Source organism: Balaenoptera ricei, chromosome 1, assembly GCF_028023285.1.
Source record: "Balaenoptera ricei isolate mBalRic1 chromosome 1, mBalRic1.hap2, whole genome shotgun sequence".
NCBI classification, from domain to species: Eukaryota; Metazoa; Chordata; class Mammalia; order Artiodactyla; family Balaenopteridae; genus Balaenoptera; species Balaenoptera ricei.
The window spans coordinates 158,131,621-158,154,716 of record NC_082639.1 but is presented as its reverse complement, the minus strand read 5'-3'; the positions used below and the strand labels follow the sequence as shown (position 1 = coordinate 158,154,716).

The 23,096-nt window shown below is 38.8% G+C and overlaps 2 long non-coding RNA genes across 13 annotated transcripts in view; one reads left to right on the top strand and one right to left on the bottom strand.

The window, feature by feature from the left end:
- LOC132374897 (uncharacterized) overlaps window positions 1–19,908 on the top strand; it is a 105,202-nt gene extending 85,294 nt beyond the window's left edge. For 2 of the 12 annotated variants that reach the window (XR_009505827.1, XR_009505824.1), the window contains exons 10-12: window positions 2,705–2,957; window positions 3,210–3,362; window positions 3,887–6,154. This is a non-coding gene — a long non-coding RNA (uncharacterized LOC132374897). Of the gene's footprint in view, window positions 1–2,704; window positions 2,958–3,209; window positions 3,363–3,886; window positions 6,180–7,124; window positions 8,069–15,820 lie in introns of those variants that run through there. The other 10 variants (XR_009505804.1, XR_009505809.1, XR_009505810.1 and 7 more) reach the window with 10 other exon arrangements.
- On the bottom strand, window positions 2,798–16,094 carry LOC132374931 (uncharacterized). The gene is made up of 3 exons (XR_009505831.1): window positions 15,990–16,094; window positions 4,798–4,912; window positions 2,798–2,895 (listed from the first exon to the last, which is right to left on the bottom strand). It is a non-coding gene; the product is annotated as an uncharacterized LOC132374931 (long non-coding RNA).
- Window positions 19,909–23,096: the final 3,188 nt, after the last annotated feature.

Genomic DNA, 23,096 nt, shown 5'->3' with positions numbered 1-23,096 from the left:
CACATGGATGGCTAAGACCCACTCTCCTCCTCCTCGTTGCCTCCTTTAGAGGCGCTTGCCACTGCCTGGTGACACTGCACTGATGCTCCAGAGCCTGTGCCTGTGGCTCCGTAACACACCCCTCGCACACTCACGGCTCTGGACTTCCGCTGTCCTCTCTGCCTTGAGTGTCCTTCCCTTCACCGGCTGACTCACCAGTTTTTCACGAGTCCTTTAAGACTTAGCTTAGGGACTGCCTCTTTCGATGACTTTTCTTTGCCTCACAGCTCCCCCTCTTCTTCCACAAACACTGATGAAACGCCCTGAATATGTCCGTCACAGCAGCATGTCACGTGCAGGATGAGACATCTGCTGTGTGTCTTCCCCTCTCACTCCACTGCTAAAGGGCCAACGCTACATCTTGCTCATTGTTTCGCTCCTCTAACACTCAATCCATGACTAATGAACTAACTAGTACTGTAGTAGCCCTCTTAGTAACAATCAGGCAGGAACTTCTAGAAGAAATCTGACACTCCAGCTCTTCTCTGATCTCACCTTTCAGTCTGAATGAACTAAAGACTTATCTGTACACATTTTACCAGGGAGACATAATTTAATCCAGAGATGTGTCATCACATACTCTTACATACTCTGCCGTTTAAAAATTTGGCTCACGATGGGGGAAGGAGACAGGTGTGCTTTCTGATAGCCCCACTCTTTTGCACCTCTAGTGCTCACTGGCTTCTCTCTCGGTGCCTTCCTTAAACCCTTCCTCTCGTAACAAGGAAACAGGATAACAAAGTAATTAAGAGCCTGGGTTCTGCCTATCTGTGAAACAGAAACATAACCAAGGACATAGAGAATAGACTGGTGGTTGCCAAGGGGGAGGGGGTGGGAGAGGGTTGGATTGGGAGTTTGGGATTAGCAGATGCAAACTGGTGTATATACAGGATGGATAAACAAAAAGGTCCTACATGGGACTTCCCTGGTGGCACGGTGGTTAAGAATACGCCTGCCAATGCAGGGGACACGGGTTCGAGCCCTGGTCTGGGAAGATCCCACATGCCAGAGAGCAACTAAGCCTGATGCCACAACTACTGAAGTCCATGCACCTAGAGCCCGTGCTCTGCAACACGAGAAGCCACCACATTGAGAAGCCTGCGCACCGCAACTAGAGAAAGCCCGCGTGCAGCAACGAAGGCCCAACGCAGCCAAAAATAAAAAAATAAATAAATACATTTATTAAAAAAAAAGTGGATGTATTTAAAAAAAAACAAAAAGTTCCTACTGTAGAGCACAGGGAACTATATTCTATATTCTGTGATAAACCGTAATGGAAAAGAATATGAAAAAGAATGTATATAAATGTATAACTGAGTCACTTTCCTGTACAGCAGTAACTAACACACATTGTAATTCAACTATACGTCAATAAAAAATAAAATTTAAAAAAATTGCCATAAAAATCATCACATAAGGGGGACTTCCCTGGTGGTCCAGTGGTTAAGACTTCGCCTTCCAATGGAGGGGGTGAGAATTTGATTCCTGGTCGGGGAGCTAAGATCCCACATGCCTTGTGGCCATAAACCAAAATATAAACCAGAAGCAATACTGTAACAAATGCAATAAACACTTTAAAAATGGTCGACATCAAAAAAAATCTTTAAAGAAAATAATCACATAAATCAGAAACAAATGAAACATAATAAAGTCTGTACATTTAAAAAAAAAAGAGCATGGGTTCGGGACAAATTGCAGCTTACCACTTACTTATAGCTGTGTAATTCTTGGCAACTCACATAATGTCTCCTCCGACTCCTCATCTATAAAATGGGGATGGTAATAGTTCCCAACTTCATAGCGTTGCTGTAATCCATAAACACGGTTAAGTGCCTTGGTAAATGTTTGAGGCTTTCTGGTTATTGTGAATTAAAATACATGGCTTCTGGCCATGTGATTTATAATAGTTTGACATTTAACCAAATGGTAAAACTGTTCCATTTATTATTCCCATCTCTTTTTACACCTTACCCTGTTTTGTTGTTTATGTTTTCTCCCACCACAGAGTGCTAGTTCCAGGAGAGTAAAGGCTTTATTTTGTTCACTGCTGAAAGCAATGGCACCCAGAAAAGTACTGTACATATGAAGACCTCAGAAAACACTAGCTGAATGAATGGTGCAAAGTGTCACAAGGAAAAATACACCAAAACTATCATTATAATAAAAAAGTATAGATAAATCTTTCTCTAATGGCTTCCAGTCAAGTAATTGAAAACACCATATGCTATAATAAAAACATAAGTAGTTTATTAAAATTTGAAGGCAAAAACATAATTTTAAAAGATTTAGTCCTATGTTAGGGGTGATAGAGTATGGATGCTTTCTTAAAATTCACAATCAGATCCAAGAGTATCACTTTCAGAATGTTCTAGTAGACTGAGTTTACTTTTAGTTGTCTTTGATGAAACAGTCACTATTCTACTCTCTTTCTTAACAGAAATGTGTTTTTTCAAAGACTCACTTTTAATTGCTTTATTAACCAAAGAATTCTTTTGCCCAATTCCTTTGCTTTTCTGCTTTACAGGTGAGTCAGAGCAGGAATGCAGGTCCTTCCCAGGTTGTTTCTTAGCAGAGTATTTTTTGGTATATTCACCTGCTTTGCTCATTTTCTCTGAAGAAGACCTGCTATTTCTAGATAATTCCTCCTCTTTTCTTTGACTTCCAGTTCCAGAAATGACATCTGCTGAAGGGAGAACATGTTCTAGCAATGAAATCTTCAAAAGACTCCTGCCGCTGCTCTGTGACTGGGACCCCTAGGTTGTCTTTGGAAGTTTCTAAGGCCTCCTGAGTAGAGACTGGGACATGGAAGGAGTCGAGAGGCAAAGGAAGCCCAGCATCACCTGTAATTTTCTGAAACTGGAGGGAAAGACAAAAGACAAGACAAAAATTTAGTGATGAACAAAGCCAACCCTTAAAAAGTAGAGTTCAAAACTTCAATGTTATTCTGTGATCTTATTATTAACATAGTAATTGATTATTCAGATTTCAGAGCCAGTTTTTTTCTAATTCTATCTTGCCAAGTGATTCTCAACTTAACCTAGCTATATCCAAGGCTATGTCCGCTACATTTTCAGACTTTGGTGACTGGGGTAGTTATTACCCATTTCCTTTCCCTCACTAAAAATGAAACCCTACTCTGTAAGAAAATTAATTTCTTTTCTATCCTCCAGGCACATGTAAACAGTATATTGTTTGTGACCAGACTGTGTTCTCAAGTTGTCAGTTCCCAAGACCAGTCTGAGATTGGCTGAGGTGGGCGAAGGGGGCTCTAAGTAAGACTAGAGGAAAAGCTGATATGTTTCCCCTCCCATTCCCATGACCAGGTGAGTCACTATAATATCTTACGTATTAGCTATGTCAAGATTACTTATTTTAAAAATTCTGTCAATATGTGTACCTTCATTAGTGTTCCTTCATTGTAAGCTGACTGCATACAAATAGAAACCTAGATAAAATATGAATAGAATAGACATTTATACAATTTAAAATTTGGAATAGTTTCTGTAATGTTTTCTTTCTTCATTAAGGAGAGTTTGCTTTAACTCATAAATTTTCTAAAGAACTTCCAGTTTTCTTATGTACAACAATACAGTATCATGAAATGGGCCCACATTTACTAATCTCAGATTTGGAGAGGACTCCACAGTCCTCTAGCTCCCGAGCATGTGAACTATTAGAGACTGACCATTATTATTTTCTCTCTGACTTGGTCATTTCCTTTTTGCTAATCACTCTTAGAATCATTAAGTGCTGTCCTGTCCACTTACTTGGAGATTTTGCATTTGTACTGGGGCACTCTGCTTTGATTCTGATTTTTCTTCTTCAAGTGCCTTCTTTTCTTCTTTAGGTGGACTACTAACAGTAGAATTCATCTGGGGACGACCTAGTAAATGAAAATCTGACTGATCTATACCAGCCATTGTGGCCAGCTGCCCAAGCCTGGACCAGAGGAGGAAAGGAGAAAAGACAAAGGTTATTATAATCACATAAGAGCAGTTTAGATTTCCCCGGACCTACAATCATGAAATACTTCTAAAATCTTAAAAGCCAACATCCTACTCCAGACTACAAGCCTCTCTCTCCCCCAAATTCTCAGCCCTTTCCAGATTCATCCTCTAGGAGACATCCCACTGTCTCACTAGCAGCTTCAACATGTACCACCCCGTCCACTGCCTGTCACACCTCCACTCCCACACTTCTTTACCACCTTTCCTCCAGTTTCCAAGAATGTGTTTGTTCCTTCCTTCCCAACACCAATTCATTCACTGACAAAACACCACTCCATCAACTATCAATCTCCACTTCCCTCTTTCAGCAAAATTGCTCCTGGTTGAGAATCACTGACCTATATCTTCCCTGAAGATTAATAATAATTTTTATGTCTAAGACAAAAATAATTTTAATGCAAACTTATCAAACAAGCAAAATAAATGAAAGATAGGAAAATTCTTATCCATTCCCGAATATTTTCAATGAAAACTGCCTTCAATTTAGTCTTTACAAAAAACTATACCTACTAATTACTCTATCTACAGGTTACTCTTTTATAATGGGCTCCCCACTCTACCAAGGCAGGCTCCCCTATTTGCATTTCTTAATAAATTTAATTCCTCATTTTAAAACGTCAACTATATTACCTATAATTCCCCTAAATTTGGCTAAATATGGCCACGTAAGTGATGAAAATTGCTCCAGTTCCTCAGCAAACTACCGTTATAGTCGCAAAGAGAAGAACGCCATGAAGAGAAATGAACTAACCCAGCATCTTTAAGGAGATCCAAGAAAGCATGGAACTTCTGAAAAGAATTCTCAGTGCTGCCCAAAACACCTTCATCATCCAGGATCATGCTTGTCAATGAGTGGGCATGAAGGCCTTCAGACAAAGAGAAATTTATATTTCTTAACTGGGCATTTTCATGTTCCAGCTATAAAAGAAGACTGAAAATGTCTGACATGCTTTTTTCTCATTGTCATCAAAAGTAGTCTTGTCTAGTTTCAAGGAACAAAACTAAAACACTCAAAATGTAATTAATCTGTAATTAACCTAACTCTCCACCAGTAAAGACAGAGACCATATCACATAATAACCAAAACCCCCAGGCACCCAACAAAGTTTCCTATATAACAGGTGGTATATAAATAAACCAAAGTTATCGTTTTATTAATGACCTTTCACAAAAGATCACATTTCTAACTGGTTAAATTCATAATGAAGCCTCATTCCACATTAGAAAATTACCTGCTTTAAGTTTCCCTTAAATTAGAAAGTGAATTATAGAATCTGATTTGAACAAAACATATTACAACTCTGCTGAATGTTAAGAATTAACTTTAGTGAGCAAAATATCTAATGCTTACGTTTAAAAGTCCTAAATCATACCCAACCCAATTTATTAAATGTACGATCACCAATATTTTCTTTTGCTTCTTGAAAATATTCACTCCCGTGCACTCTTCCCCTTCCACTCATCACCTATGCACTTAAAACCCCCTATAAGCTCAACTCTAGTATTTCTCAGAAAGGCTGTTATGTTCATGATGCCCCTTTTGCCTTATATAAGCAGATGCTCAACATTTATTGAATGAGTGTCTGCCAATCCAATGGATGCACTTTGAAAAATTCCTCCCTACGTTCAACCTATGATAAAGTATATTTAGATGGAACTTTTTAGATTATGCCCTGCTTTCATGCACATTACCTAATGTAATTCTTATAGTATATATTTTTATCTTGCATTGCATTCGTACAAGTTTTCCAATGTCTTAAATTTATTTAAATGATTCACTTTCCTAATTCATTGCCAGGAGAGTCTACTGTATATACAGTATATGCACAAAAAGTGCTTTTTTGAATCAAAGAATCATGAACAGAAAATAAGCTAGTGTCATATGAAAGCACACACACACACACACACACACACACAACGAGATTTTCACATTTTTAAAAACATGCTTTCTGGAATATAGATCATATGATCACTAAATACCAGTAAATGCAAAAGTTCATATGATACAACCAATTTGCAACATATTACAGTTTTAAAGTTTACAAACTACGTGTATATGGCTTAAAATCAAATCAAAATAAAACGAAAACACTCTCAAAAGTATAAGAAATTGTTTGCCTCATTGACTCATTTATCAACCTTAAGTCTTATTACTCTTTCCTCCTTTAACTGCTTTAGGCACTCCTCCAGTTTTTCCTAAACAAACAGAGTAAATATTATAACTAATTCGTAGTATAATATCCAAAAGCCTTTCCAGCTATAGGACTCATGAGGATTTAGGGGCAGAGCCAGAAGTGAACTCAGGTTTTAGTCTGCTACTGGTAATATCATACCATGCTAGTGAAATGAATTATCAAAATCTATCAAATTAGCATAGTAAAGATTTATTTAAATTCCACTTTTTCCAACATAAATTTGTGGCAGCCCACCATAAAAGGCATATGCGTATAACATAGCAAGTCAGAAATAAATAGTTAAGACCAAGAAAGAAAACTTCTATTTTTATTTGTGGGTCTCTTTATAGTAGGAAGTCCTATTAATGAACATGCTTAATATACCTGAATTGCATAATTGCAGATTCAAAAGCATTTTTTAAAAAGTAATCACTTTTAAAGCAATTTACAGTCAAGCACTGTTCCTGGAGTTCCCTGGGCATTAAATAATCTAATCATCAAAACCCTAAGAGGGGGGCTTCCCTGGTGGCGCAGTGGCGCAGTGGCTAAGAATCCGCCTGCCAGTGCAGGGAACACGGGTTCGAGCCCTGGTCCGGGAAGATGCTACGTGCCGCGGAGCAACTAAGCCCGTGCGCCACGACCACTGAGCCTACGCTCTAGAGCCCCTGTGTCACAACCACTGAAGCCTGAGTGCCTAGAGCCCGTGCTCCGCAACAAGAGAAAACACCGCAATGAGAAGCCCGCACACCACTACGAAGAGTAGCCCCCGCTCGACGCAACTAGAGAAAGCCCGTGAGCAGTATCAAACACCAAGCGCAGCCAAAAATAAATAAACAAAATTAATTTATTAAAAAAAAAAACCCTACGAGGAAAGAACAATCACTAACTCCATGTTATTTTACAGATGAGGGAAACGGAGGCAGAGAAGTAAAGTAGAGCAGCACAGCCAATGTGACACCACTAAGTAGCAGAGCCACACTGTGGACTCAGGAAGCTGGGTGCCGTTCCTGTTCACGGAGGTGGTAGTCTTCCCACTCACCAAGGTCAATCAAATAAAATGAACACTGATAAGCTCTCTTAGGAGTTTTAGGAACTAAGACACTTCGGTCCTTGAAGTGGGGACACTGCTTGCAATAGGCAGAATTCTAACAGAGCCCCTAAGACTCCTACTTACTGAAGTACACAAACCTTCCACTTAAACAATCAAACCCTAAATCTGGGTGCTGTAGTGAAGGAATTTTGCAGACGGAATTAAGATTCAAAATCAGTTGATTTTTTAAGATAGGGAGATTATTCTAGGTGGATGTGACCTACTCGGGCACCCCATGAAAAGGACTTGAACTCTCCCTGAATTGAAGTACAAAAGGGACAAGAGGGAGACTCTCCATTGCTGGCTCTGAAGAAGTCCAATGTTGCGGCAGGGAAGGCAAGCGAGAGGCCTCTAGGAGCTGAGACCGTCCCCCGACTGACAGCCAGCAAGGAATTGGGGACCTCTGTCCTGCAACTGCAGAATCTGAATTATGCCAACAAGCCAAAGAAGCTTGGAGGCATTCTTTCCCAGAGCCTCTGGATGCTAACACAGCCAGACTGACATCTTGATTTCAGCTCTGTGACCCACACAAACTATGGTGAACATCCAACCTTTGGGGCTCAATGTTTACACTTAAATTTCACGTGCTTTAACACTCTCAAGAGGGAATCCACATGTTCCCGTGTGTATCTGAGCAGGAAACCCAGTCACGCTGTGCCTGGACTTCTGACCTGCAGAACTGTGAGCTAGTCAAATAGGTATTGTTTTCAGTCAGTGAGAGTGTAGTAAAAGAATTAATATTCTACTCAACCTCCAGGTTCGTGGACAAAATAAACGATTGTCATTGTTTCGGGCCACTGTTTCGGGGTGGTTTCTTATGCAGCGATAAACAGTCAGAATACCTATACTTATGAAAACAGTAAGGTATATTTATACATTTTAACTGCTTTGAACAATCACTTAAAGAATGAGGAACTCTATTATATGCCATCATTGGGAGAGGAACTGGTATCACTTTCTGGAGAGTAGCTTTTGGTACCTAACAACAATCCTACATCAGGAGTTTACCCTAAGAAAATTAAAGATGTGGGCAAAGATTTATCTACCAACATGATGTCATAAGATTGTTTATAACCAAACCCTAGAAGAAAGCTAAGAGCCTCCAAATTGGGATTGGTTTCAATAAAAATAGCTCACCGTATGAAGGAATGCGCTGTGAAGCCACTAAGAAAAGAATGACAAGAGGTCTCAACCAGAGTTAATGAACGGGCTTCAGGAGTTCTACATTCAAAATATATCTGTGCGTTTCTCCTGGGAGATGATGCATAAGCTTAATCAAATTCTCTGATGTAGAAGAGTATTTAGTGACATGGCAAAATATTTTTGATACTTTTTTAAGACAAAAGAGCAGATTAGGTGTGTGTACATGCAGAGGTGGCTTTTATTTCCTTCAATAAGTTGTTCACTGTTTTCAAAGATTTGCTCAATGAACATATATTTTTATATTCAGAACATGTTTAAAAAATTGAGAGTCTAAGAACTTCAGATTCTTTAATGTTTCATTACTAAAGCCAGTCAAGTTTTCAATGGGGAAAAAGGGAAAAAAATTGCAAAATTCCTCTACTTTTAGTATAATGGTTTAATCAATCTTCTAAAACTGATTTCAAAGAAATTCTAAGCAAATAAGCAAACAAACAAAATATCCTCACCACAGTCAGAGGAAAGTAGACTAAAATTCCTGACTGGTTCTAAATAGCACATCAAAGTGCAATTACATGAAATAGTTTCTCCCTCTAACGGAGGGAATTAGAACACAGTGTGAAATTTTTGTGAAAAAGTGTACCCTCCTCCTACAAAGTATTAATAATTCATGTCCCTTACATGGAAATATGGAACCAAAAAAGTTAGAAAGTAAAATTGCTTGATATTCTATTACTTAAGTAAGACTAATGATAAGGCTTTGGAATAATTTTCCTTCCTGTCATCTGCTCTCCTTCATCCCTTCTGTACACTGGCTAGGGTGATTTTTCTGGGACAAAGCTCCCATCATATTGGATATCAAATTTTATGTTCAACTTTTCTCCATTTAACATTGAAATCAATCATTTCTCATATAATCAGGGGATTCATAACCTTGATTTTTTTTTTTTGTGGGCTACAAAATATTCCACTGAGTGGGTTTACTGGTTAACCATTTTACACATTTAAATTCTTTCCAACTTTTCAGTATTATAAGACAAAATAACTGTTTTTATGCATGAAGGTTTTTTCCATATTGAGAAAACCATTCTTACAATAAATCCATAAAAATGAGTTTGAGATCAAAGCAAATGAATATTTTTAAGGCTCTGAGGTACCTATCTCCAAACTTCTTTCCAAAAGAGTTCTGAGATTTTATACTGCCATCAGCGATGTATCACTTGGTATATAACCTCTACTATAACTGTTGGCTTACTTCCTCACCTAGAGTGCAAGTTATTTGAAGATAGGGGGTGTATTTTATTAAGTGTTTATCCCCAGCACCTGTGCCTAGCACAACGTAGCCGGTCAATAAATAATTGCTTAATAAGGAAAATCCTTACCAATACAAGATGTACGTGTGTGAAAGACAGACTGTGTGTTTTTCTCTAACTGGATAGATGAAAACTTGTCTTCTTTAATGTGCAATTTTTTGCTTATAATTAGTAATTAAATTTCTCTTTTATATTATATTGTAAAAATTCAGATTCTCTGAGGCAAATGGACCTGGCACTACCCATTAGCTATATAACCTTGGACAAGTTCTACAACTCTAGGCCTCAACTTCCTCATCTATAAAATGGAGATAAGCTCCCATATCACAGAGCTCTTGTGAGGATTACATGACTTAAAACACATATAAAATTAGAAGAGTGCTTGGTACACAGCATATGTTCAATTAATGCTGAATGAATGAACATGTGAACGCAAGCAGTAGTGAAGGGCTTAAAATGAAATAGTCTCATCCCACTCCCACATCCAGCACTCAAGAAGCGACCGATTCTGTATGCAGGTTTTTTTTTTTTAATTAATTAATTAATTTATTTTTGGCTGTGTTGGGTCCTCGTTTCTGTGCGAGGGCTTTCTCTAGTTGTGGCAAGCAGGGACCACTCTTCATCGCGGTGCGCGGGCCTCTCACTATCGCGGCCTCTCTTGTTGCGGAGCACAGGCTCCAGACGCGCAGGCTCAGTAGCTGTGGCTCACGGGCCTAGTTGCTCCGCGGCATATGGGATCCTCCCAGACCAGGGCTGGAACCCGTGTCCCCTGCATTAGCACGCAGATTCTCAACCACTGTGCCACCAGGGAAGCCCCTGTACGCAGGTTTTTAATTGTAAAATACGATATGTGTACTGAGAAGTGCACAGGACAAAACTGTCAATGTGACAAATAAAAAGAGAATACTTACATAACCACTACTCGAATCTGAAAGTATTGATACTTGTCAGCATCTCAAAAACCCCCCATATCGTTTTCTCATCACAAGCTCCTTCCCTCTTCCCGGTTAAACACCATCCTCATTTCTCGACAATCATTTCCTTTAACCTGCATGCATCCCTAACAAAAGAGTTTAGTTTTGTCAAAATCTAACTTTATGTAGAGGATCATAGTATATGAAGTCTTTTCTAACTTATTTCTTTCACTCAACATTGGTTTAAAAAATTCATCCACATTGCAGCCTGTAGCTCTAGTTCATTCAGTTTTATTGCTTGATAGTTTTCCCACTGTACGAATACACATAATTTATTTAATTTTTGACTCTTAATGGATATTTGGTTTGTTTTCAGTTTGTGCTAATGCAAATCATGGACAGGAATCCTGCTGTACTGGTTATTCTGGTGCATTTACACAGGGCGGGGGTGAGGGCTGCTGGGTCACAGGCTATTTATATACCTTCAGTTGATGGAGAGTGCTAAATGCTTTCCAAAGTAGTTGTGTCGATTTATACTACAGTATAAGCAGGGTAGAAGATTCCCATAGTACTCCAGGTCCACAATACCTGATACTACCAGACTTTATTTATGTATTTGTCAATCTGATTGGCATGAAGTTTCATTGGTTTTGACTCACTTTTCTCTTATTACTTAATGAAGTCGTACACTTTTCTGTGTTTACTGGCTGTTTGGATTTCCTTTTTTATGAGGTTTATGTCAACAATTGTTATTTTTTATTCTTATTTTTTAAATTACTATTTATTTATTTTTGGGTGTGTTGGGTCTTCGTTGCTGCATGCAGGCTTTCTCTAGTTGCGGCGAGTGGGGGCTACACTTCATTGCAGTGGCTTCTCTTGTCGTGGAGCACAAGATCTAGGCGCGCGGGGTTCAGTAGCTGTGGCACGTGGGCTCAGTAGTTGTGGCTCACAGGCTCTAGAGCGCAGGCTCCGTACTTGTGGCGCACGGGCTTCGTTGCTCCGTGGCATGTGGGAATCTTCCTGGACCAGGGCTCGAACCTGTGTCCCCTGCCTCGGCAGGCACATTCTTAACCACTGCACCACCAGGGAGGTCCAACTATTGTTATTTTGAATTCTTCTCCATTTCCAAGTAATACTCTTACATGACTATTTTCTGACTAAATTTGAGGCATTATCTGTTCACTTTCTGATTTACTAAGTAAGGGTTTAGTTCCTTTACACTCTTTCCTATGTCCACACTGCTCAGTAAAGTTATGTCATCATTAGTTATTCCACTGCTCATGATCTCTTTGACTTGTAGTGATATACTTAAAAACCTACATTGTTGATCCACTATAAACTCTCTCAACGTCACGCTTTGTAAAATGAGGACATTCATACCATCTTCCCTTTTTTCTACCTCCTGTCTACCTTCCAAACCTAGCTTTTACGTTGTCAAAGTTGAAATTTATATTTTGTTCTATGTGCAGTTAAGTCTTCTGTTATTTGAGAGTCAGTAGGGAGTAAGGTTTAAGAGAACAGGCAGAGAACCTAAACTCAAAGCCTCGATCCAACCCTAAGTTCCGTACAGCCTGGGCAAGTTCCTTCCCTGTCTTAGCATCCTTTTCTCAAAAGTGGGAATGATATTAGCACCAACCTCATAAGGCTATTCAGAGTATTAAATGAGTTAATATATGCAAAAACACTTAGAGCCTAACATATACTAAGTACATACTAGTACACAATACATTTCAGTACATACCAAGTTAATACTAATACATACTAAGTATAGTTTAGGTTAGTTATTTGTTATTACATGCAAGTTGACAATAAAAGCAGCAAACCAAGACAGTATTGCCATTATTACAATTAAATTAATATTGCCCACTACAGATGTACTGTGTCTTTGTGTATAGACTACACCTCGTTCCATACTGTGTCAGTGTCACTGCCCTTGTGCAGGGTGACCGCATACCCCAAGCCACCTTGGGCTGTTCCAGTTTATACCTGTTGTCCTGATATTACAGCATTAGAGTGCCTCCTTACACTATTGAAGTGTAAGGAGTTTGGACAAGTTCTGGTTTGGACAACAAATTAGATAGGTGGTCATTACCCCTGTGTGTCACTGAAAACGGGGGCATCTATAGTGTCAAGTTTAAGTGGATTTTTCTCTTCCTCACCAATAGTAGGTTAAAAATCAACCATAGTTTAGTTTGCTTCATGTTTATGTCAGTATAGCCTTTTCTCCTCTGGAGTTCAAGTTCCTTCTCCTCTTCCTCTCCCTCCTCCCTTCCAACAGTGCCTAATACCTAGTAAGTACAATATGCCTCAAGGTGTTTCTAAGCTCTCAATCACACAATCAATAGAAGCCTCTCCAATCTAGACTAGCTGCTCTCTGCACTGAATCCCCTATTACCTTCCTTCTTGGTTTATTGCCTCATTTTGCTGGATTATTTCTATAAATAGCTTAAGGTGTAGCACAGGAGGTAAATTTTTCAAATTTCTTTGTGTACAAAATATCTCATTCAGCCTCCACTTATGACTAATAGTTTGGCTGGATACAAAACCCTAGGGTGAAAACTATGTGCTGGAAAAATTTGGAGATATCTTTCTAATGCCTTCCAGCATCCATGGTGCTGATGACAACTATGATAAAGTCAGATTTTAACTTTTTTTTTTAGGTGACCAGTATTTTTCTCTCTGGAATGAATGTATCCTCTCAGTATTTTATTCTATTTTAATTTATTTTTTCAGTATTTTAAAGTTTCACAATGCAGTGTGCCTAGGTATGAGTCTATTCTTGTTCATCTTGCTCAAAACTTGAGTAACTATTTTCAATCTGAGGCCTGATGTCTACTTTCAGCTGTGGGGAATTTTGTTGCCCTTTGACAGCTTTCCTCCATTTTTTGTCTGGGTCTGGAGTTTCTAATAGTAACATGTTGGATCTCCCAGATGCAGCCTCTCTAACATATTGCTATCACATTTTCCATTGTGTCATTCTTTTTTTTTTTTTTTTAAACTGTGACAGCTTCTATTTTTTTTTTTTTTAAGTATTTGTTTATTTATTTATTTATGGCTGTGTTGGGTCTTCGTTTCTGTGCGAGGGCTTTCTCCAGTTGTGGCAAGCGGGGGCCACTCTTCATCGCGGTGCGCGGGCCTCTCACCATCGCGGCCTCTCCTGTTGCGGAGCACAGGCTCCAGACGCGCAGGCTCAGCAATTGTGGCTCACGGGCCCAGTTGCTCCGCGGCATGTGGGATCTCCCCAGACCAGGGCTCGAACCTGGGTCCCCTGAATTGGTAGGCAGATTCTCAACCACTGCGCCACCAGGGAAGCCCCCATTCTTTTTTATATACTGAGAAATTTTTTAAATTCCTACTGAATTTGTTTCAGCAACCATATTTTCATTTCCAAGACACCTCTCTTGCTTTCTGACCATTCTCTTTTTAATTAACACCCTAGTCTTATTTTATAGTTGCTAGCTCTTTTTAAACCTCTCTCAGGATACTAATTAGGTTTTTTGCTTAAATTATTTTGTTCCCTAAATTGTCCCCGGTCCTACCAGGATATGTTTTCACTCTTTTTCCCCCTCTCTCGTGTTGTAAGCTTTACTCAACTATCAGGCAAATGACAGTTATTTTCTATTTAAGAATGAGCGCAGAAAGCTCCCTGAAGTCAACGATTGATTGGCTTCTTATGCAGGAAGAAGTGGGGAGTGACTGTAATAGGATCCCCCCCAAACACTCTTTTCTAGGGTGTAAAAACTCACACTAGCTGCCCTAGTTCTCCCCAGTTTCACTGTTTTCAAAATGAAATCATCTCATTTCAGGAGGGTGAGGGCGGGGCTGGGAGTCCACTCCTCCAAACACAACCCTTCAATGAGCTCCCCTATTTCAGTCACACTTTTAACTAAATCTACCCTCTCTCCTACATGCGCATCTGAGCATGGGGTTACTTCTGCAGGTGGGGTCAGAATCCTCCTCAGTTGCAGGTGGTCCCTGTGCATATTCTAGGTGATGCTTTTCCTCTGTTCTACTGCTTCAGTTTCACACTCTTCCACTTGTCTTCCGCCTTTCAAAACTATGTTGAAATCTCTTGACTGTTGTTGGCTTATGTACTTAAACACTTTGATACCATCCTTGTAGTGTCTTGTCAAAACGGAGAAGAGCTGCAAGGGTTCTCAGTGCATTCTGAATCTGCTATTCTGTGGTCCCAGTGTTTAAAGTTCTTGGTCTTCCCCAGTCTATCACTGCTTTTAGAAATACAATCTCCTGATCTACTCATGAAGGAAATGAATACAACGCATCTAAAATGACAAGGAATGCGGGTTAGATGCTCTAGGGTCTTGTCGTACTCTGCAATTTACTAAGAAACCACTTATGTGCTACAAATTGTAGGTGCTCATTTATAGAACGAAAGGCGGTAACTCTACATGAACTATAGATTTCTCCTACTGTAACATTTCATAATTTTCTAAGTTTTCTTAAAATTTCTCTATATTATCATTAATTTTAATTAAAAACATAAAAATCTAACTTTCTCTTTTGAAAATCAAAGAGTAATTACCATAGTCCTACAATAAGGGGATAATTAGTTCTGAAACCTGTCAAGTTTCATGTTTCATACGAAAAGAGAATCATATTAAATAATTTTAAAAAATTAAACATGGACTTTGTAGCACAAAGACAAGGTTCCCCCAAATGGTATTCCCTTATTTACTAGAAATGTTCAGCTCTGCATTAAAGTTGAAATAAAACAAATATATTATTTTTGAGGTGCAAAAGTTTCTCATGAAAATCAATTTTTCTTTTCTGTCTGTAGAAACAAAAGTATGGAATCACATTAGATGTCGGGTTTATTAGGGAATATAATGTAGCTTCTTGATATTTTTTATTTTAGGAAAGGAGAATATTAACATCAAAACTTTTTTCAACCTTACTTTTATTTAAAATGAGGCCATATTTTCCTCTTATAAAAAGAGAGTTCAACTAGAACTGTCAATTTTCTCATTTGTAAAACAAGAGCACTGAATCAGCTGACTATATTCATTCAGAACTCAATTTCTTTATCTTATGATCACTAAGTTTCTCCCTAAATCGAATATAATAAGGTTCTAAGGAAAGGAAACTATATTACTAACGACATGTTTTGATTTTTATTTCTTAGAGTTCAAATGTCCACCATTCACCTTGGTGTAAGCTTAAGGAACCATTCAAGGGGATACAATGCAGATGGGAGGAGAAAACAGAACCCTCACTCAAGCTGTGCAGTGTTGCAATCAGGCTTCCATTTGAAAAATAATCTTCTCTATAGCTTTAAAGTGATAACTTTGTACCTGCAATGCTTCTTGTTTCAAACTGATTTTCTCTGGCTCTTCCTGAACACTTTCTGAGGAATCTTCGACCTCTTCAATTTCTGAGGAGGAAGGACTCTCTACTGTCACAGTACAGGAAATTCTGATGGACCTGAGTGTCACAAGAAGATAGGAAACCACAGAGTTGTTAAACTGAAGTGCAAAGAAAGAAGACAAGATTGTATAAAAGATAACACAAGCCAGATACCAAATATCCACATATTAGAGGACATTTAACAAAAGTAATCTGAGGTATCATTATTTATAAATGTCTCTCACTGCTCCTTAGTCTAAAACAGGCAATGACTAAGTAAAAGTACAGTAACTTATTTTTGCTGGGTTACTGTACAGACCTCTGTTGTACATGGTTAGGATTAGTAATGGGAATTGCCCATATTATTTTATTAAGTTTCTTTCACAGAAGCCAAGTGAAGAGCCAAGGTAAACATTTTTTCTCAGATCAACTTTATACTGCAAATGAAAAATGTATTCTTTACCATCAGACGAAAACAGTCTGGAAGAAAATGTAGTTTTTCGGAGGAAAATACATCAGTAAAGGGACTGATGAATAATCAGAAAGTCAACATATCTAAGCTGTGAATAACAGACGTTTGAATTTTAAAAAATAAATCACATACACATACACAACTAAAACTGACCCATCAAAAATTTCATCTTCTCATCACCCTTAAGCCAAAACTAGGGTAACAGTAATACAATTCTCCTATCAAGCGTCACTGCCACTGCAATGTTGTTCCATAGGACATTTCCAAACATTTAAAAACTGACCTGGCCACAACCCCGTAAAAGTCTACAGATCATACAGAAGTGTGCTGGGATTATATAACTACGCAGAAGACAAGTCACTAGGACATCATTTTCACAACAAGCAGCAAAACTGCAGCATGGGAAATTCCCAACAGGAGAACGAGGCGCACACCCCTCCCTCTGGGCATGCAAGGGCAGGACTGACACCCAAGGTGCTCTTCTCTCGATCTCAGCAGTGGTGCCTTTCACAGAGCAACTATGCAGTCTCCCAAGACCACTGGGAAGGAGAATGGGATACTGACAGTATTAGCTTGCCATGAGGCCATAAGCGAGGGAATGTGTGTGGCCTTGGTGAGAGAGCAGAGGTTTGGGAGATGTTGCTTTATATTGGCTTTCAGATCAGGAAGTTGTACATATAGCCTGCAAACAACATTTCTTGAAAACATATGAACATTCTTGAGTATGACAGCTCCATGTGAGGGGTCAGCAATGGCAGTCAGGTTTGTGTCACTTGGTAACAGCTGATTTGTGGACTGAAGAACAGGCTTCCTTGTTCACAGACATAACCACAAGGCTGCCAGTTGTGTGCAAAATCCACACAACTACACAGCTGCATTGGGAGAGCAACCAGACAAGTTTTACATGGATTTACTTCAGAGAGGGAAATGCTTCTTTTAAGGCTCTGTCAGTTTAAAAAGCAAAAAGAATGACCACCCACCTTTCCCAATTCGACCCCTACATGTCATAAATATGATAGCTATATACCTGCACCTGACTACATACATCACGAGTTTGATGAATGGAAAGCCCCTAAAAGGATATCAACAAAATGAAGTTAGATCTTGATGTAAATACATCACCAGTTAAATCCAGTTAATACAACTATTTAGTATTATGTACAGTATCCATACAGAATTGTGTATAAAAATAAATAAGCTCAAAAGAAGGACCTGGAGGGCTCTGCTACAGAGAAAACTGAACAGAATTCAGCCGACTGGCTTGGTGATAACTCTCTGAACTGCTGAGAGGCCCCTTCAGTTCCTATGTTCAGGATGGTTGAGATTTCAGTCTCACTTCTTTAAATGGTGATATTAATCGTTCTCTAATTTACCACTCTGTGTGACGAGGATGGACCTGAGATTAAGTGTCTCACCAAGAAGATAGGAAACCACAGAGTTGTTAAACTCAAGTGCAAAGACTGGGGATTCAACACTATAGTTTATGCAACAGCAATTCACATTACCATTTGCAAAAAATTAGTTGGTTGTCCAACAGGGATTATAAACATCCATTTAACATGAGCTACTGAACAGATACTTTACACAGTAACTCCTTCAAGTACTATTTAAAATCAATTCTCTTTGTTTTCTTAAGCAATTGTTAACCTCCAATTTCATGAATACTACCAAGTAAGTCACTTGAAAATCATCCAGAGCAATCTATTTCACTTAGCAAGCCTAAAGCTATAATTCAACAATTTTATTTACTGTTCTATGACAAAAATTACTATGAACAGCTATCCCTTGGATAAGCAATCAGCTAAAGCTAGCTTGACTCACTAAATCTGATTTACTGAGTTAATAAGCCAGTTGATTTAGAATAGGTCTAATGAAGATTTCTCATCCATTCTGCATTAAACTACTTCCCATGCCTAAAATGTCTTTCTTCCCATTCGTACATATCCAAATTCCTACTTCTGTGCTGTAGGGCTTGGCTCAACTACACCTGCCTTTAGTGAAACTTTTCTCACCTGCACAATTGGAGATAATTTTAGTCTCCTCATGACTCCCACGGGGTTACCTCTGTTGTGACACTTGAGAAACAACTTGAAACTCCCAATTACTTTCTGTTTTTCTTCCTTAGAGGGCTCATTAGGCAGAAGCCATGTGTGAGTTATCTTTTTTCCTCTATAGAAAGCACCAGACACCGCCCACGTAATAGAAGTTCCAAAATAAAGAATTCTGAACGACTGAAAAAGACAGGGAATGCAAACACATTACCTGTTGCTTTTTGCACGTTCTGCAGTACACCATGGCAGGAAACCAGACACACCAGGTGGTAGAGGTTCAGGACCATAACATTCTTTACAAGCAGAGTGTTTCCTTCCATTACTTACAGGTTTCTTTGTGGCCAATCCTATGTTTGACAAAGCACGAAAGAAGGAATCAAGATGCACCAAAGGGGGCTTCCGTGGTGGCGCAGTGGTTGAGAATCTGCCTGCTAATGCAGGGGACACGGGTTTGAGCTCTGGTCTGGGAAGATCCCACATGCCGCGGAGCAACTAGGCCCGTGAGCCACAACTACTGAGCCTGCGCGTCTGGAGCCTGTGCTCTGCAACAAGAGAGGCCACGATAGTGAGAGGCCCGCACACTGCGATGAAGAGTGGCCCCGCTTGCTGCAGCTAGAGAAAGCCCTCGCACAGAAACGAAGACCCAACACAGCCAAATAAATAAATAAATAAATAAAGATGCACCAAAGGTCTACAGAGCAACTCTCAAACGTGTACAGTTTGAAAGGAATCAAACAGGCACTGGACAATGATGCCAAGGCCATTAAAAAAAGGATCGTTTTGTAAAAAGGTTTTACATAAGCCAGCATTTTTTAAAAATATAAGTTCTCTACAGTAACAAGTTATTTTAACTAAAACAAAAGTATTGAGATGTGCAGAAATGGAAAAATAAATTTTTTAAAAATCCCAAAGTATGATACATTTTATGTATCATACAGAAACACTCAAGTTTATTGAATCTTAGAACACCTTTGGCATTTCTGAATCTCAAGGATAGCGAAACACAGGTACACCCATGACTTCTGCCAAACAGAATCTTCAGAATTGGACCAAAATTTCAATTTAAGATGAATTTTTCTATGTAAAAACAGTAAAAGTTATAAGACTGCAAGTTGCTGGGTGGTAGGTGAGTCAATGTTACTCTCCTATAAGCCTGTCAACCTTCACTGCCCCTTTGATGTCATATAGAAAACACACAAAAAAACAAAGGAAACCCACTGGATAAAAGAGTGAAATGTGGAGACTTATCGTATATTTCAGTAGTAAAGAGGCAAGTATCTTTATATGAAATATTTGGTTGCAAAAACTAGACCTACGTGTTAATATTTTATTTAGAACAAGCCATATATTAAAATTCACATTTAAATATTTAATTTGAATTTACTGAAAACAAACATCATAGGTTAAAATGGTTGTATTTATCCTTCAAATCTACTATATTTCATGTTATTTTATTTATTTATTTTAATAGATCTTTATTGGAGTATAATTGCTTCACAATTCTGCGTTAGTTTCTGTTGCACAACAAAGCGAATCAGCCATATGCATACACATGTCCCCATATCCCCTCCCTCTTGAGCCTCCCTCCCACCCTCCCTATCCCACCCCCTAGGTCATCGCAAAGCACCGAGCTGATCTCCCTGTGCTATGCTGCTGCTTTCTACTACATTTTAGCAGCATTAGAATGGAGTGTAAAATAGAGTGTATGTGGTAATATAGGATAACTATTTCGTAGAGTGTAGCTTATTGATAATCACCACATGATCCTGTGTGATTTAACATGCCTCTTAAAATATATATAGGAGCTCAGTTCATTTTGTGCTATTTTATTTTGTTTTTTAACTTAATTACCCTCCAAAAAAATGTCTGTATGCATGTGGTTTGTATGTGTATACCCTTCCCTTACTTTCAGAAACTAATGCAAATACACTTGTATTAAAAATTTTTTTAATTACACCTTTCATGTTAGGAGATAAAAAAATTTTTCTAATAAAAGTTCCCATCTTTTTTAGGCATACATAATTACAATATAAATGTGACACAATTCACACCATTATCTTACCCCTATACTCACCTGGATCTAAGTATATACCCAGCTATTGATTTGGCTTACCTCTATGTCTCCAAATAACTGAGGCAAATACAAAAAATAGCCCAAGAAATAAAATTACTCTTAAAATAGCTCAATGAGCTTGTATACTTCAGTTACATTTCCACTTTGTTTAATCATGCTAAATAAAAAAAAATTTTTTTTAATTGTTTTATTCTCATTCCATGATGCCGTATTATATACCACCAGGTACTAATATTACAGAATTCCTAATATGTTTTACATATACATGTTTTATTTATATATATTTCCATTTCTAATATTATAGCAAAAGGCAACTTAGCTATTTTAAGAATGCTTTACAGATCATATAAATTTTTAATGATAATATGTAATTAGTGTGATACCACAAATCTTAACTTCTTTGTATGTACTATTTGATTATTAAAATATCACTGTCTTGAAATAACAATTGGCAGACAAATCATAAGCTTTTTTTTTGACTTCATAAACGCTCTTAACACCTTCTATTTAATACACTATTGTCCAAGCAAGTTGATTAATGGAGAATCAAAAACATACATCTTTAAGTAGAAAAAGAAAAGTTGTATTTATGAAGATGTTTACAATAGTTTATTTTAGGTTATTTCTAATTTTTCACCAATTTAAAAAATGGACCAACACAATGAAACCTTCTGAATCCAATGTTAAAAAGTATAACTATGAATCATAAAATTTAAATTTAGTATGAAAAGATAAGAATGGCAAATTATATTGAAGCTATGTGGAATTATGTTTATAGACAACAGGAAGAGAAAATAAAAATGTAAACATTGGGAGGAACCAAATTGGTGGAGTAAAAGGATGTGCTCTCACTCCCTCTTGCAAGAACACCGGAATCACAACTAGCTGCTGGACGGTCATCGACAGGAAGACACTGGAACGCACCAAAAAGGATACCCCGCATCCAAAGACAAAGGAGAAGCCAAAATGATACAGTAGGAGGGGCGTAATCAGAGTAAAATCAAATCCCATAACTGGTTGGGGGGTGACTCACAGACTGGTGAACACTTATACCACAGAAGTCCACCCACTGGAGTGAAGGTTCTGAGCCCCACATTGGGTCTCCCAACCCGGGGGTCCGGCAATGGGAGGAGGAATTCATAGAGAATCAGACTTTGAAGCCTAGTGGGAATTGATTGCGAGACTGGAGGAAAAAAAGACCCCACTCTTGGAGGACGCACACAAAATAGTGTGCACATCGGGACCCAGGGGAAGGAGCAGTGACCCCGGGGGAGACTGGACCAGACCTACCTGCTAGTGTTGGAGGGTCTCCTGCAGAGGCAAGAGGTGGTTCTGTTTCACCATGGGGACGGGGACCCTGGCAGTAGAAGTTCTGGGAAGTACTCCTTGGTGTGAGCCCTCCCAGAGTCTGTTATTAGCCCCACCAAAGAGCCCAGGTAGGCTCCAGTGTTGGGTTGCCTCAGGCAAAACAACCAACAGGGAGGGAACCCAGCCCCACCCATCAACAGTCAAGTGGATTAAAGTTTTACTGAGTTCTGACCACCACAGCAACAGTCAGCTCTACCCACCATCAGAGCCTCCCATCAGGCCTCTTAGAAAGCCTCAACCACCAGAGGGCAGACAGCAGAAGCAAGAAAAACTATAATCCTGCAGCCTGTGGAACAAAAACCACATTCACAGAAAGACAGACAAGATGAAAAGGCAGAGATCTATACACCAGATGAAGGAACAAGATAAAACCCCCGAAAAACAACTCAATGAAGTGGAGATAGGCAACCTTCCAGAAAAAGAATTCAGAATAATAATGGTGAAGATGATCCTGGACCTTGGAATAAGAATGGAGGCAAAGATCCAGAAGATGCAAGAAATGTTTAACAAAGACCTAGAAGATTTAAAGAACAAACAAACAGAGATGAACAATACAATAACTGAAATGAAAACTACACTAGAAGGAATCAATAGCAGAATAACTGAGGCAGAAGAACGGATAAGTGACCTGGAAGACAGAATGGTGGAATTCACTGCTGTGGAACAGACTAAAGAAAAAAGAATGAAAAGAAATGAAGACAGCCTAAGAGACCTCTGGTGCAACATTAAACGCAACAACATTCACATTATAGGGGTCCCAGAAGGAGAAGAGAGAGAGAAAGGACCAGAGAAAATATTTGAAGAGATGATAATCGAAAATTTCCCTAACAGGGGAAAGGAAATAGCCACCCAAGTCTAGGAAGTGCAGCGAGTCCCATACAGGATAAACCCAAGGAGAAACACGCTGAGACACATAGTAATCAAATTGGCAAAAATTAAAGACAAGAAAAATTTTTGGAAGCAGCAAGGGAAAAACGACAAATAACATACAAGGGAACTCCCATAAGGTTAACAGCTGATTTCTCAGCAGAAGCTCTACAAGCCAGAAGGGAGTGGCATGATATACTTAAAGTGATGAAAAGGAAGAAAC